Below are 14,210 nucleotides of genomic sequence, written 5' to 3' on the forward strand. Positions count from 1 at the left end.
AACCTTATTCAGCCAGGGCCCAAAAGTGACTTTTTTAATGCTTATTTTTAACTAACTGTGAACTTCTGCAATAAGCACAGAGTGCTACTTGGCTCCTTAAATAGCTGCAATGATGAGCTGGCGCTCGCTTCTGTTACTATGTGAATTTATGGAGCTGTTGTCACACGCTTTGTTGGAGGAAATATATGGTGGTTCTGTCATAGGGACTGGACACCTATAATTCTCATTTTCTTTGCCTGCTCATAAATCCCTGCTGCTCAGCCACACCATTATTACACTTGGGTTGCTGCTATAATCCCCTCTCCGGAGCAGGGCTCTCGCAGTGCCTTGCAGGGGAAGAGCTGAGTCACCAGTATCGCTCCAGTGGAGATGAAATGCTGCACAGGGCTGGTGAGGTGACTGCCTGCCTGGCAAAGGAGATTCAGGCACGTAGATCTGCCCCAGGGGCATGCTGACAGATAGATCCTGGGCTGAAAGGCACTGGGTGCCTTGAAAAGGCCACTTCTTTGTGTAGGTTTTACTATCTTGGATAAGGTTTCATGGGTTTTGGTGCCTGATGGGCAGCAAAGCAAAGATACAAGCTTTGCTTCTTGATTTTTTTTCTCTAAGATCCTGCCTAAGAAAGGGCATTTGCTACTTTGTGTTGATTGGAGAAGCACTTGTCTTACTGGCTCACAAGTCTTATGAGGAGCAGCTGGTGGAGCTGGGGTTGTTTGGTCTGAATTAAAGGAAGTTTGGGGGAGATCTTATTGCTCCCTAGAGCTACTGGATATTGTAGACAGCTGGGAGTCAATCTTTTCTCCCAGTTAACAAATGATAGGTCAAGAGGCAATGGCTTGAAGTTGCACCAGGGGAGGTTTAGATTGCAGAGCAAGAAAAATTTCTTCACTGAAAGGGTTGTCAAACATTGAAACAGGCTGCCCAGGGATGTGGTGGAATCACTGTCCCTCAAAGTGATCACAAAATGTATTGATGTGGTGCTTAGGGACATGATTTATTGGTGAACCTGGTAGTGTCAGGTTAATGGTTGGACTCAATGATCTTAAAGGTCCTCTCCAACCTTTAATATTCTATTCTATTCTATTCTATTCTATTCTATTCTGTTCTGTTCTGTTCTGTTCTGTTCTATTCTATTCTATTCTATTCTATTCTATTCTATCCTATCCTATCCTATCCTATCCTATCCTATCTTATCCTATCCTATCCTATTCATTCCATTCCTCCCATCTCTGTGCTTTTTGCTCAAGCCAGTGCAGACACTACAGAGGACTTGGTTGTACTTCATTTGTGTGCACAAAGCCCTGCCTTGCCCCACAGGCCTCGAGCTGCCGGCGCTGGAGCAGTGTGAGATCCTTTGTTGCTCAGACACTTTCAGTCTCGCTGGGCTCAGGATGGGTTTGATCTCTGGGCTGCTCTCTCAGACCCTGTGCCTTTGCTGCAGCGCTCCTTTGTGTCTAACGCCAGCGCTGCTCTGTGCACGGCCGCCGTCACTGCCTCTGGCTCTGCTTTTTGAGTCACTCCCGTCTCTCTGCTCCTCCGGCCTCTGAACCCTTTCATCTTGCCCCGCTACGCACTGCAGCCGCCTTCTTTCATCTTCTCCTCTCTGCCTGTGGGAATGTCCTTTCGGGAGCCTCATCCCAGTGGCTCTTTGAGGAGCCCCTGTGCAGTGGGGCACGCTGCTGTCACATCCCGTGGGGCAGTGCCACCTTGCCGAGCCCTACACTGACCCACACTGTGCCGGCAGCGACCACCGCTCTCTTGCCTGACCGCCGGGAAATTCCTGCTCTCCCCTGTGCCTCTGTTTCTCTTGCTGGCTTTCATCTGTCTCTTTTGCTCAGGCCAGAGGCTGCTGTGTGTGACAAGCCTGACGGTGCCATGACAGCCTGGTCTCAGCTGGGAATGCTGCCGAAACAAGGATAACAACCGCAGCGCTGGGAGCCCTGTCCCCTCTGCAAGCCCTGCTCTGCACAAACCCCATCTGGCCTGCCTCTCATGTCCACTGCTTAGAGACAAGTGAGCCCCCACAGAGAGATGGTTTGGGTTGTGTGGCCCCTCCTGTACCTTTGTGGGAACAGTAAAGACTAAAATGTGGCTGTGTTTTATTCCCAGTGTCAGGATGTCTCAGTCCCATGTTGGGGGCAAGGGGGTAGGCTGTGGCTGCATCCATCCATGACCTGGCCAGCAGCCCAGGAGCCACCAGGAGCAGCAGCTGGGAGTTAGGACAGCACTGGGATGCTGCTAGGTGAGCTGCTATTGCTCCAGGTTCTCTCCAGGTTCCCAGGGAGCTACCAGGCATCTGTGATTCATCCCAACAGCTTGCAGGAGGCCAGACTCAAGGAGAGTAGGAAGGGAAAGCCCTGAGGACAGGGGACCACCACAATCATTGTCTCATGAAGCTTGCAGCCCTCAGGAATGATGCTATATTTTCTTGAGTGGCTCCCGCAGGGACTTTCTCCATGACACATTCACTACCACAAGGTCTCCTAGGACCAAACCCCGGCAGCAGCCACGCACTGAGTGTCCCCTCACCCTCTGGCTGGCTCAGGGGTGTCCTCCATCTGTACTGTAAGAAAGCATGGAGAGAGTGGATGGAGACAGAGAGTCTCTGTCATCTTCCGCCAGCACCTTGTGTCAGCCCATTGCGCTGGAAAGAGGTCTATTGATCAAGAGCCATTGCCAGTGATTTCCCGGAGAAGCAAGCAGTGATTGAAGAAAGATTTGTGCCTCTGAGACCTACATTTCCCCCTGGAGCAGTGCACTTACCTCCTGTTCCACCACCAGAACAAGAGGGAAGGGCATAAGTCAGCCCAAGGCTGTCGTTGCCTTATAAAAGGCGATGTTGGAGATGGTCAGTGATGGGCACTGAATGGAGGAGCTTAATCCCCACTCATCCCATTTTGACAATAAAATTATATGTTTTGGTAATAAAAGCTTCCACCTGGAGAGTGTGATGAAAAGCACAGGGAAGTGTTGGTTCTAGGCAAGAATTTGTTCTACTATTCTGCTCCTCAGGAGCTTTCATAAGTAGGTTTCTTTGGTACCACAACAGAAAGAACACCCCTTTCATAATGAATTGCCTTCAACTACCATGAGCCAAGCTTAGGGGTTTTTTTGTTTTTGTTTTTTTAAATGTGGGAGCATTGAAAATTAAATCTCTGCTGGATTTTTTTAAGCAATTATTTTAAGCACTGTGAATAAACAGGGAGTGTCTTACAAACACCTGTTATTTTTCCCATCGTGAGTTTGGCTGCTGCTGAACAGTCAGAAATGCTGCTCTTTATAGGATAAAGTGTGTTTATCTGGCAGAGAAGAATAGGGTTTGTTTTCACCACAGAATAATGCACTAGCTGCTGTATAAAGTGCAGCACCAACTTCTATTGAATAGGAGGCATTTGTTCCCTGGCTGCCTCCTGGTTGCTGACAGATTGGTGAGACTCAGTTGCTCCCATCCCAAAAGAGGCACCTCAGACCTGGGCAGAAGGAACTGGGGGCCATGTCACTGCTAGCTTCTCAAAGCTTTTGGGTTTGCTGTGAATATGAAGATGAGCAGCAGCATAAGAATTCATGCAGATCTAGCTCTCAGCCTTCTTCTGAAGAAATCAGGGTGTGCCAAGTCTGGACTTCCAAACTTCAGTAGGAGTAAAGTCCATCTCAAAATCAGTATTCCCAAAACACACTGCAAAAGGAGAATCTGGAAACAGTTCTGGGAGATTCTCATGATTACCTGCTTCCTCTTTACCCCTTTTCCCCATCTCCCTGTCTGGATGCTGCAGGCTGACAGTACCATGGAGACAGGTTAGAGGTTGCTGCTCATACAGCAGCATCCAGAGCATGAGCAGAACAGTGCAGGGACCTGAGGCAGAGGGATTACAGCAGCAGTTGGTTGGCTGAGCTGACCTGATTGAGCTGACACTTCCTTCTTTTCCAGCCTTAACCTCTGCTGAAGGTTGTCACCTCCTCTCGCCTGTCCTCCCTCCGGGTGGGGGAAGCTACAGAGCAGCTGAGCAGGAGCCTCGTGAGCAGGACATGGCCTGAAGGAAGGGAAAGAAGAGGTCAGAGGTGGCTGGGACTCCATAGATGAGACAAAGCACAAGGGCTGACAGCAATGGATTTGCAGCATGCACTTGGTATTGCAGGTCAGGCTTGAGGTGACCTGACCAGTGACCATTCCACAGAGATAGCTGAGATCCTTTGTCCTTCTTCCCTCAGGTAGCAACCAGCCACCAGCATTGTTTTTCAAGTACGTGTCTAAAGACAGAGAGGCTCTCTAACAAGCTAAGACAAGCATCACATTAGCCCCTAGCAGGGATGATTTTAGCAGGGACACTTGCAAAGCTCTATTGTAGCCAGCCAGCAAGTGCTCTGCCTCCTGGGTTTTGTTAGTTGTTAGTATATGAGTAGTTCTTTTACATTTTCTTGCTTATCAAGAGTTTCCCATAAATCAAGGCTCTTTCTGAGGCTCAGTTAAAAAACAGAAAGAAAGCACAAGAGAGATGTGAGGGGGCACTGGGATTAACTTGCTCCTGCTGGTTCTTGTGCTTTTGAGCAGTTCAGATACCCATTAAGCCTGTTTTGTCCCTTCTCATACAGGTCTGTTATTGATTCTGCACTGGATCTGTGCTCTGCCAGCTGCAGTGTCCTGGGCAGGACATGGTGAAGGGACAGAGGGGAAAGATGATGCCATGTGTAAGGCAGAACAGAGGTTTACACTCCAGATGTGCTGTTCTTGCAAAGCACTGCAAACCAAGCAAAGCTGCCTTGGCTCTGAAGAGCCAAGAGGGAAGCAAAGAAATCTCACCAGTTTTTCTCCTGCTGTTGCTCTTTAAAAGTCTCTAGCTGAGAGCATGTAGGCAGGCAGCCTGCATTGCTCACTCTGAGCCTCTGCATGATGAATGGGGACACTTGGGAGCTTTGGCCAAATGTTGGCTAGTGTCAGAAAAGATGTTTTCAGTGGTTAAAGTGTAAGACAGGTAGCAGAGACCAGGCTTCCATCCTGGGCGTTGTTACCAGTAAACTGTGTGTGAACAAATCCCTCAGGCCAAAATTTTCATTGCCCTGCCCTTCTGAAAATCAGGCCACGAGTTGCGTAAATATGGGTGTAGGTACCTAGCAGTAGGCAGCCAGTTTGGAACATTCTGGCTTTAATCCCTGAGCCTGAGTTACCTCATTTATAAGATGGGGATAATTCTTTGCTACCTCGAGGGATGCTCTGAAGCACAGCTCTATTGATGCTGGTGAAGCATGTCCCAGCTCGCTGGATAGCTATTATTCTATACTTGACAGAAATTGGATATGGCAGAGCTGAACCAGTGCTCTTGCTGTAGTTTTCTCTAAGGCTGCCAGTGGACAGCCTTAAGAGTCACGGTTCCTCCCCCCAGCAATGAGACAGAGAAGACCAGGTACAGTCTTGGCATTGCCACAGTTTAATGTGCTTTTTTTTATAAAAAAGCCAAGTACCCCAATAATTCTGCCATTGCCTGTAACTGCTCCAGGGTACTCGTATTGGACAGAGGACATGCATCTTTCCCCCTGGGGAGGGAGATGAGTTGCCAGGACACTGGGGTGGGCAGTTTTGTGAGCTCCTTCTTTTAGGAACAAATTATGTTTGTATCTCCTCAAGTTTATGTGGTTTGTTTTCATGTACCATGAGCTCAGCATTTCTGCTGCAGAGCCAGACATGAGTACAAGACAATTAAAAGAGCAAATTGATTCAGAATAGCTCTGGATTTTGACACTCTTCTTCTGTGATAAAAGGATCTCTTCCTCTACTTCACATAAGCTGTTGATAGCAGGAAGCTTTCCCACCAATTTTCCAATATGGAAAAATATTTAATTCAGACCATGACTTCCACATCATTTTCATAATCAGCAGCAAGACACTCTTTCCAATAGAACGATGCTTCTTCTTTCTTCTTCCCAAATACTCCTAGGAGAAACATGGATGAGACTTTATCACTTTATGCCAAGAAACATATATTTTTATTTCAAAAACTCTAATACCACAGGATTCTTATTTGTAATTAAGAATACAAATATATTATATTACACTCTATATTACACTTAGAGTCACTTCCAAATTTAAATCATAAGATACAGAGAATAAGATTTTTTTTAATTGAAAAATGCCTGCTTGGTTTTAATCTCCTGTCCTGTTGGAAACAGGATTTCATAGAGGAACTCTTGGGAGAAGCATGTTATCCTAGGATTGTCTCTCTGGACTCACCCCTGGGGGTGAGGTGATTTAACTTTGGGTGCCTATCTTCAGTGACAGCTGTTGTGTATCTTCTGGTTTCAGCCCTCGACATAATGACAAATGAACCTCCTTGCCCACCTTTGCACCCAACTGGTTTCATATCAGGCAGTTTCACTGCCCACACATAGGTTAGATAAAAGAGGAGTCTTCGACTCTTTTGCAATCCTCTTACCTCCTCAGAAACCTTCCGCAATCTGCATTGTCTTGAACAAAGGGTGAGCTAAAAGATGAGTGGGATACTTCATTATAACCTCTGGCTGTGCAATGAGTCACACCTGTGATTTTGAAATGCAAAATAATAAATTAAGAGGACAGTAGTGAGATTGAGCTGACAACCTGATAATAAAAATACCGGGCAACTTGTCAACTTCAGCTGAGTAACCAAAGAACGACACTTTCTGCCAAGCACAGGCAAATGAAAGGCTCTCTTTGCTGCACTGTTGTCATGATGTGGCCAACAGCAATGTCTAGTGGTTCAATAAAATGTAAATACTGACTATATTTTCTGGAGCCAGTTTCTCTTTTTGTCCTCGTGGAGAAGGAAGGTTGGCATCCAAGGAGTCTGATGTAAAGACTGAGAGCTGGGACTCTGCCTCGTATTTATGCCACAGAAAAATCTCTATGACTCCATTTACCTAAGTGTAGATGACTTTATAAATGGGATTTAAAAAAGTATAATTACTATTAGCCTGATTCTCAGAGGGAAGGCACTCATAAATAGTCTCTATTTATTTATCATCATATAAAGTTATAATCCCTACAGCTGTCAAACTAACTGTCAAACTCTTAATTTACTTTATTTGCTTGGTGGTACATGGGTGTGTGGTATGGGGCAGGCCAGCTACCTGGGCCAGCTCAGTGTCCACAACACTGCAAAGCCACACTGCCATCAGTGTGGGACACAGCTTCATGAGCCAGCTTTGCAGGAAAAGGAACAGCAAAATGCCATCCTCCCACCGTCATCTGGGTTCAGCAGCAATTTTACACCCTTTACATGGTGATGCCTTTTTCATAAACCCAAAAAACTAAAACAAAAAAAAAAAATCAAGCAAACAAAATTTGGGTAGGAATCAATATTCTTCCCTGTGGAAAGAACAAGAAAAGGAAAAGACTTGTCACCACCAAGTCTTCTTTGGGTGACTACAGGAATAGGTATTTGCCACCAGGAAAGGCTCTGTTGTTCTGGGCAAAGAGCTCTCTGTCTTTGTCTGTGAGGGGGAGGAATGCTCTCAGTGTTTTTTCGGAGAAAGGTGGGGCTGCAGCTGTGTTACTGAGGTGTTCACGTGGAGGTTTGGCATGACCCAAAATTGTCATCAGGACAAAAACATCCCCAAACGAAACAGAAAACTTCTCAATGGAGTAAAGTCCCTACTGAAGGCCCTACAGAAAGCAAAACTCAGTAACAAGATGGCAAAGCCCCTACCAGAACCAAAAGATTTCGGCACTTAAGAGTAAAAGGTAATTTTTTTTTTAAATTTCCTGTCATTCCAATAAATGTGGTGTTAGGGAATGGACATTCTGGTATGAGGCAGAAACACCGTGTTGCCTGTAAGTGGGCAAAGTACAGGATACTCTTTTGTGCTCTAAGCAGGATTTCTTGGCTTTTGAGCATTGCTCAAATAAAACAAAACACTGGAGCTTTTGCCCACCATTACAACTGCATATTTAGTTTCATGATGAGGCATCTAGGTTGAGCCTGTGTATACTCTAATGTCAGAGAAAACAACATTTCCAGCCAACGGAACAGTAGTGATTGAGCTGCCAAGGATGTACCCATTTGTGCCAGCTGTGAGCTGCAGGATAGCTCATGGAGCAGAGAGCTGATTCCTTTGCATGGTCAGACACCTCTGACCCAATCAGCACTATTCCACTGGTCATTTTCTGTCTTCAGTTTCAGAGCTTGTAGAATGATTTGTCCAATCCACTTGCCAGGGATTGGACACTGAAATGACAGAGACAGATCTAGACTGAGTCTAGTTGGTAAGTGGAGCACACCATTTTTAGCAGGAAGTATATATTTTAAAATATTGCAGCGAGATAATCGATGTGTTACAGTAGGTCAGCACTTTCCCAAGTATGTTCAGGAATTTAATCCAGTGGGATGTAGAAAAGCCAATCAGCCACATGCCTGTAGCAAACAACCTTTCTGAAGGTGTCATGGCCACAGTTGCAATCTTTTATCTCCAACTCCCCCAACTGAATGGCCACACACTTATTTACATTCTGAGACTTGAATTCATTCTCTCACCTATGCAGTGAGACATGTCTCTTTCTCCACCCCTGCTGCTTGCCAGGGAATGCACAGATAAAGCAAGGTGCTCCCTCCTGCCACCAAGGACAATGTGCTCTTATTATTCACTAGCTGCTGGCGAGCTCTGGAGGCTGGACATGCTTCTCGTTTCAGCAGCCTGGAGTGAACATGGAAAGCACCTGGCTACAAGGGCTGTAAACAAACAGAGACTTGACTGGGAGTTGCCACATAGCACGGGAGTTTAAATGAGATACAAAGCCGGGCACCTCCTATTACTAAGGAAAATTCAAGCTGCCATTTGTCCCTGCGCGGTTCTGTTTTCCAGTGCCAACACACCCCGACAAGAGACAGTTTGGCATGGAGGATTCACTGGGCCTGATGCAATGTTCCCAGCCTGGGATCAGATTAGTCCTAACCCAGGATCTTATGCAAATCCAGGGCTGAAGGAAGCTTGAGAATGAAATAAGAGAAAATCCCCCTGATCAAGGTTGCTGATAAAAGCAGCCGCCTCCAGCCGGTGAGCAGCACCGCCCACAGTCCAGCTCCTGGCGTGCCAGGCTGGGTAGGGGCTCGGGTGGCTAATGACAGTCCGGCACAGTGTGCCCATCAGGCTGGAGGAGAACAGGATGTTGTCCCATCCCACGCACAGAACAGCTCTATCTGAGCGAGCAGGAGGCCATGCCAAAAACGCAGACAGAGGCAGACGTGTATTTCACTGTCTGTGGGGAGTCCTGGGGCAGCTGTGCTGATCTCTCAGCTGTAATGGTTGTGTGAAGGGGCTGAGTGTGGGCACCAGGCACTCTCCGTTTTCCTGGGCTTGCTAGATATCCTCTGTGCAGTGCATTATGTATCTACTTTCTAGTGCAGACAAGATTTGGGAGTTAAGAGGGTCTCCAGTGTGCCTGTGTTTTCTACTTGCTTATAGACTTACTCACAGAGTGTTTGTTGTGGTATCCCTTTAGTTAGAAGGGATCTACTCTAGTTATCCGAAATATTAGGAGTGGAATCAGGTCCCACAATTTGTTTCACACCAACAAATGCCATTCAAATGGCAGCAACTTCTCTCCCCTGCTCTCAATGCACAGAGTACACACTGCAATGAAGTAGAAAGCAGAGCAATTGCAGAAAGAACTTCTAGCAGCCACTATGATCCCTGATAATTACTCTTCTTAACCTCCCCTGGTGTCTTACAGATGCTGGATGGCTGCTCAGCAAGGCCAACTGCGTGTCCTACCTGCGCAAGACTCCTGCTATCAACGTGACTAAGACCAACTTGCAGGTTCTGTCACCTACCATTCCCAAGAAACTTTCTCCCGGAGGCAGTCAAGGCACAGGGCTGCCACGGCAGGTATTTTGCCCAATTAAGCAAGTGAGCAGCGCTATGTGGCTGGTTGACATTTAGAGCGGAGCAGAGGAAGACAGACTGGAGGGGGAAGATGTTGCAACCTTGTTTGTGTTGGCAGTGGATGGGGTTGCGAAAAAGCCCTAAGAGAAAGTAACAAACAAAGGGTGTGTCTTGAAAGGAGGTTGAGTTCAGAAACCTTTGCACAACGTGCAAGCAACACGTGCAAGAGCCAGGTGATTCAGGGCTGCCTTTCCTACGCTCTTGTGACCTAAATCCCCCAACAAAAGGGACCAGTATGTGCAAATACAACAAGAGCCTCCTGGCCTCTGGACCTGGTTTTCCAGGAAGAAAACCTGGCCCTATTGTATAGAATGACACACTGAGGTGCAGCACAGGATGTTTTCAGGGTTGTGTTTAGAGACTCAAAGGACTGTTTAAGATCAGACTTCGGGGTAGTGGCCCAATATTTTTTTCCTGTGGCTGAGTTTCTTCTAATGTAAAGCTACTCTTTACATTGCCTCTTCTAAGTCAAACATTGTATGAATATTTCAGATTCTTTCCATTTGATTGTTTTGTTCTGTCTTTTTTCTAAAATAGAAAACAGCTTTTGTTTGCTTGGGAGAGAGGAGGGTTAGTACTCCGTGTGTGTGATGCTTTCACAGAATCACAGAATAGTTTGGGTTACGAGGGACCTTAAAGATCCACTAGTTCCAAACCCTGCTCCATGTGCAGGGCCAGGCTACACAGGGCCCCATCCAACCTGGCCTCGGACACTTTCAGGGACACTTTAAGAATTTTCTCTCAGTCCAGGCCTCTAGAAGAGCACAGCAGACAGAATCAGCCTGCGTCTATTGGTTACAGGGAAAACATACTTTGCAGCTTCTTTTGGAGCTCCAGGAATGAACTGCAAGGGTTTCTTGCTCCTTCATTTCAACACACAGTAGGAATTACTGTTCCTTCTTCTGTGGGAGCACTACCATAGCACACTGCTGTGTTACTTAACAGTAAATTTTTCTGAGCCCATGTTAGTTCCTGGGAGGAGTGCTTATAAGATGACCATGAGTTTTTCAATCCCTTTGGGGACCTATTTAGAAGTCCCTCATTGCTTTCACCATTATGGACAGCCATTCACCCCATCTTGCATGGCGAGAGGAGATCACACAGTGGTGCTGACTCAGTGCTACAGAGAGGGGTTGTGTCATGAGGCATTGATGAGGCGAGATGATGCAGTGATGTCACAAGGGTGGAATCTGCATATCCTGTGGGAATAAACAAATGCCAAGTCAAGCTCCTCCATCAACTATTGCATTCTTAGATTTTTTTCACCATCTTGTTTGTGATTCAGCCTTTGAGGCACCTGGTATTTGTCTGTTTTTTTCACACCACTGAATCATGTTCTCATTTGCACATTATCCCTTGCCTGAATTTCCCCAGTCAGTGTCTAGACAGATATCACTGCTTTGTGGGGAATACAGGTGGAAAAGTGTATTTTTATTCCTGAGGATCTCAGAAGCTTTTCTGAGAGGCAGAAAGTTTGCTCTCTTCTTTGAACAACACAAAGACTATCAAAAATCAGACCACGGCATGGGCAGAGATAGGAACATAATGTGTAGGAAATACAATATTCAGGTACGGCGGCCAACACTCTGCTCTTCTGTGTCTTAGTCTCTATAAATCAGCCAGATGTCTTGCAGGCAGAACAGCACAAATAAGGTCTCCAGAAAGCACTCAAATCCAGTGAAAAAAGAAACTTTATGAATCAGCATGGTGTGTGTTGAGGTCAGCGAGGAGGAAGGTAGAAGGACATTAACATGAGAATAGTCATTTATTAAAACGCTGCAGCCCTGAGAAAGAAGAGCAGGAATTGTTGATTTCAGAGATCATGTGCAACAACTGCCAGACAGGGGACTTCCCTTCTTCTCTACTGGAGTATGACCTCCATTCATACTTCAGCTGCTCTGGTTTATATCTATATGTTGTAGCTCTAAAACCCTCAGAGCCGAGTTAGTCTGCAATATTTTTTACGTAAAGCATTTATTTTAACAGCTTCCCTACATGGACTGTGTGCAGTTCTTTGGGGACAAGGCCATTTTTCAAAGTTAGTGCTGCAGAGACAATAAAAAAGAGCTAAAAGAGATTAGAGTTTTGACTCTTACTATATATCAGGGAAATCTTACTGGAAACCTCAGACAGATGCACAGTAAAAAGGCTAAGCATGCTGCTCCTGTGATATATTTGCCTGAAATTGCTAGAAGACTCATATAACTTTTCCCTGTTTGCACTTCAGAAACATATTGCTTCACTTCTTGATCCAAAGTTTGAGCAGTTCATGCTTGAAAAACTGCAAACCAAGGGGCATTGGCTGATAATCATGTAACTGTGCTGCTTTTTTGTCCTTTTTTTTCTCTTAGTGTATGTTGACAGCACATAAATCATTGTAGCTTTCCAGATAGTTATATTGGTAGAGCTCTGCTCCCAGGATTTAAAGGCAAAGTCTTGCAGTGTGAGGACTGAACATCAACTGAGCCATGGCCACTATCACTGTCAGCTTAGCTGACAATAAAAGGAGGTTAATCCAAACTGCATCGACTGCAGGCCTGTGTGCACCAAAGTCAAACTGGCTTTGTTTATTACGGGCTAAGAGGGAGCACATGGAGAGTTACCACAGCTCAGCTAATATATGGTAAGTTGCTAAGCTTGTAAGCCTAGAGTCCCTATTTTCTTATTCACATCTGACACAGGAAATGGAAGACAATAATTAATGAGTGGAAGAGGAGATATGGCTTTACAATAGAGAGAGATGGTGAGATAACCTTATTACACATTTCACTGGATCTTTTACCAAACAGATGATAGACTCGTTATAAAGGGTGCACAGAACAAAGGGAACATTGACATTTAAAGAGATTCTGCTCCGGAAAGCAGCCACAGAATTGGCATGATGGGTTTCCGTGACTTTCATGTTTGGCTTTTGGGTGAAGGAATAGCTTTGTGTCTATTAGACCTGCAAACTGTTGCAATGTGGGAGTTACATTGATCTTGAGTCTGATGAGATTTTGGTCTTTCGTTCTGTTCCTTCCTCCATCTCTTTTTTTTTCTTTCTTTCTTCTTTCTTTTTTTTTAAATTTTCTTTTGCGTGAAAAGCTAGCACCAGCTTTTGCTCCACTGTTTTCTTTGTTTGTTTTTTCTCACTTGTTCACAGGGCAGGGCTGATTTTCCCACTGTGTTGTTGCAGCTTCAAAGCTGCCTTCACACGAGCTTATACCACCCTAGTTTAACCAGTGTGAACTTTTGCATTTGGTGATCTACATCAGCTGTAGAATGTCTTATCCTTGCTTATTAACAAAAGTCTTCTAACAAACCAGAGCTGAAAAAAACAGCTCTATTGATCCTAAAATAAGAGGGTCTGCACAGCCTTATGCTTTGATTTAGTTAAAATTTCTTAAAGCTGTACTCTTTTAAATCAGCGCCATAGAATATGCACTCAATATGTTGGAAATATCATGCCGGGGTTACACAATCTATTGAGTTACATCCTCAGTGATATACTGTAAAAGCCTTTTCTTTCAGTGAACCTGGAAAATAAAAATTAAAATGCTTGTAAGCTTGAAGTCTGTGAATGCACTGGTGAAATTGAAGCAGTGGCAATACTAGAATAATACATGGGGTGAGACAAAGCCACACCTGGCTCTGTGTTACCTCTCTCTGGAAAAGCACTCTCAGCAGATCCTGTGGCTCCCTGAGTGACTTTGGGAACAGTGGGTGCTGCCCAGTTGCATTTGGGACCACTTGGAACATGACGTATTTGAAGTTAGCTTAAGTCTAATAAAAACCTGTAGGTAACACCCAAACAAAAGGCTGCACTGAGGCCATTTTGCACTTTCTGAAGTGTTTCTCAGAATTTGGGTTCACAGGAAATTGCAGCTTTCCGGTTTGATTCAGAAAAACATGAAATGTCAGATTTTTCTGTGGAACAGAGATTTCGGCACTCACTCAGCTCAGCCAGCAGGTGAGGAGAAGCTTAACAGTAGCACATGTGGTTGTGTCCACCACAGTAATCCCTTGAGCAAAGAGCACACTGGAAAACTCTGAAAGGGAAGTCAGAATGACCCTAACAGAAAACCCTTCCTAAAGGAAACCACATCTGTTCAAGCTGGCATGGAGGACTGTTCTCAGGAGGAGCGAGATGCAAAGTTCAAGGGAACTGCCTGCGAAGACGCGCGGTGACGGTGCTGGGTTATATAATGTGCCTCGGTGTGAGGAAGCTCTTTGTTCTATTTACAAATCCCTGTGTTATGACACGGAAACTTCGGTGGCTGCCTTCCAAACACAACAATGAAGAAAGAAAGAAGGAAAGGTGG

The 14,210-nt window shown here is 45.4% G+C and overlaps 1 long non-coding RNA gene across 1 annotated transcript in view; it reads left to right on the forward strand.

Moving 5' to 3' along the window:
• The window catches only part of LOC146433249 (uncharacterized), a 46,328-nt gene that overhangs the window by 29,593 nt on the left and 2,525 nt on the right, over positions 1-14,210 (forward strand). The window contains exons 3-4 of the long non-coding RNA XR_014854024.1: positions 9,698-9,852; positions 13,984-14,206. This is a non-coding gene — a long non-coding RNA (uncharacterized LOC146433249). The remainder of the gene's footprint in view (positions 1-9,697; positions 9,853-13,983; positions 14,207-14,210) is intronic.

The sequence above is a fragment of the Lichenostomus cassidix genome, chromosome 9 (assembly GCF_008360975.1).
Source record: "Lichenostomus cassidix isolate B80296 chromosome 9, HeHo_3.0, whole genome shotgun sequence".
NCBI classification, from domain to species: Eukaryota; Metazoa; Chordata; class Aves; order Passeriformes; family Meliphagidae; genus Lichenostomus; species Lichenostomus cassidix.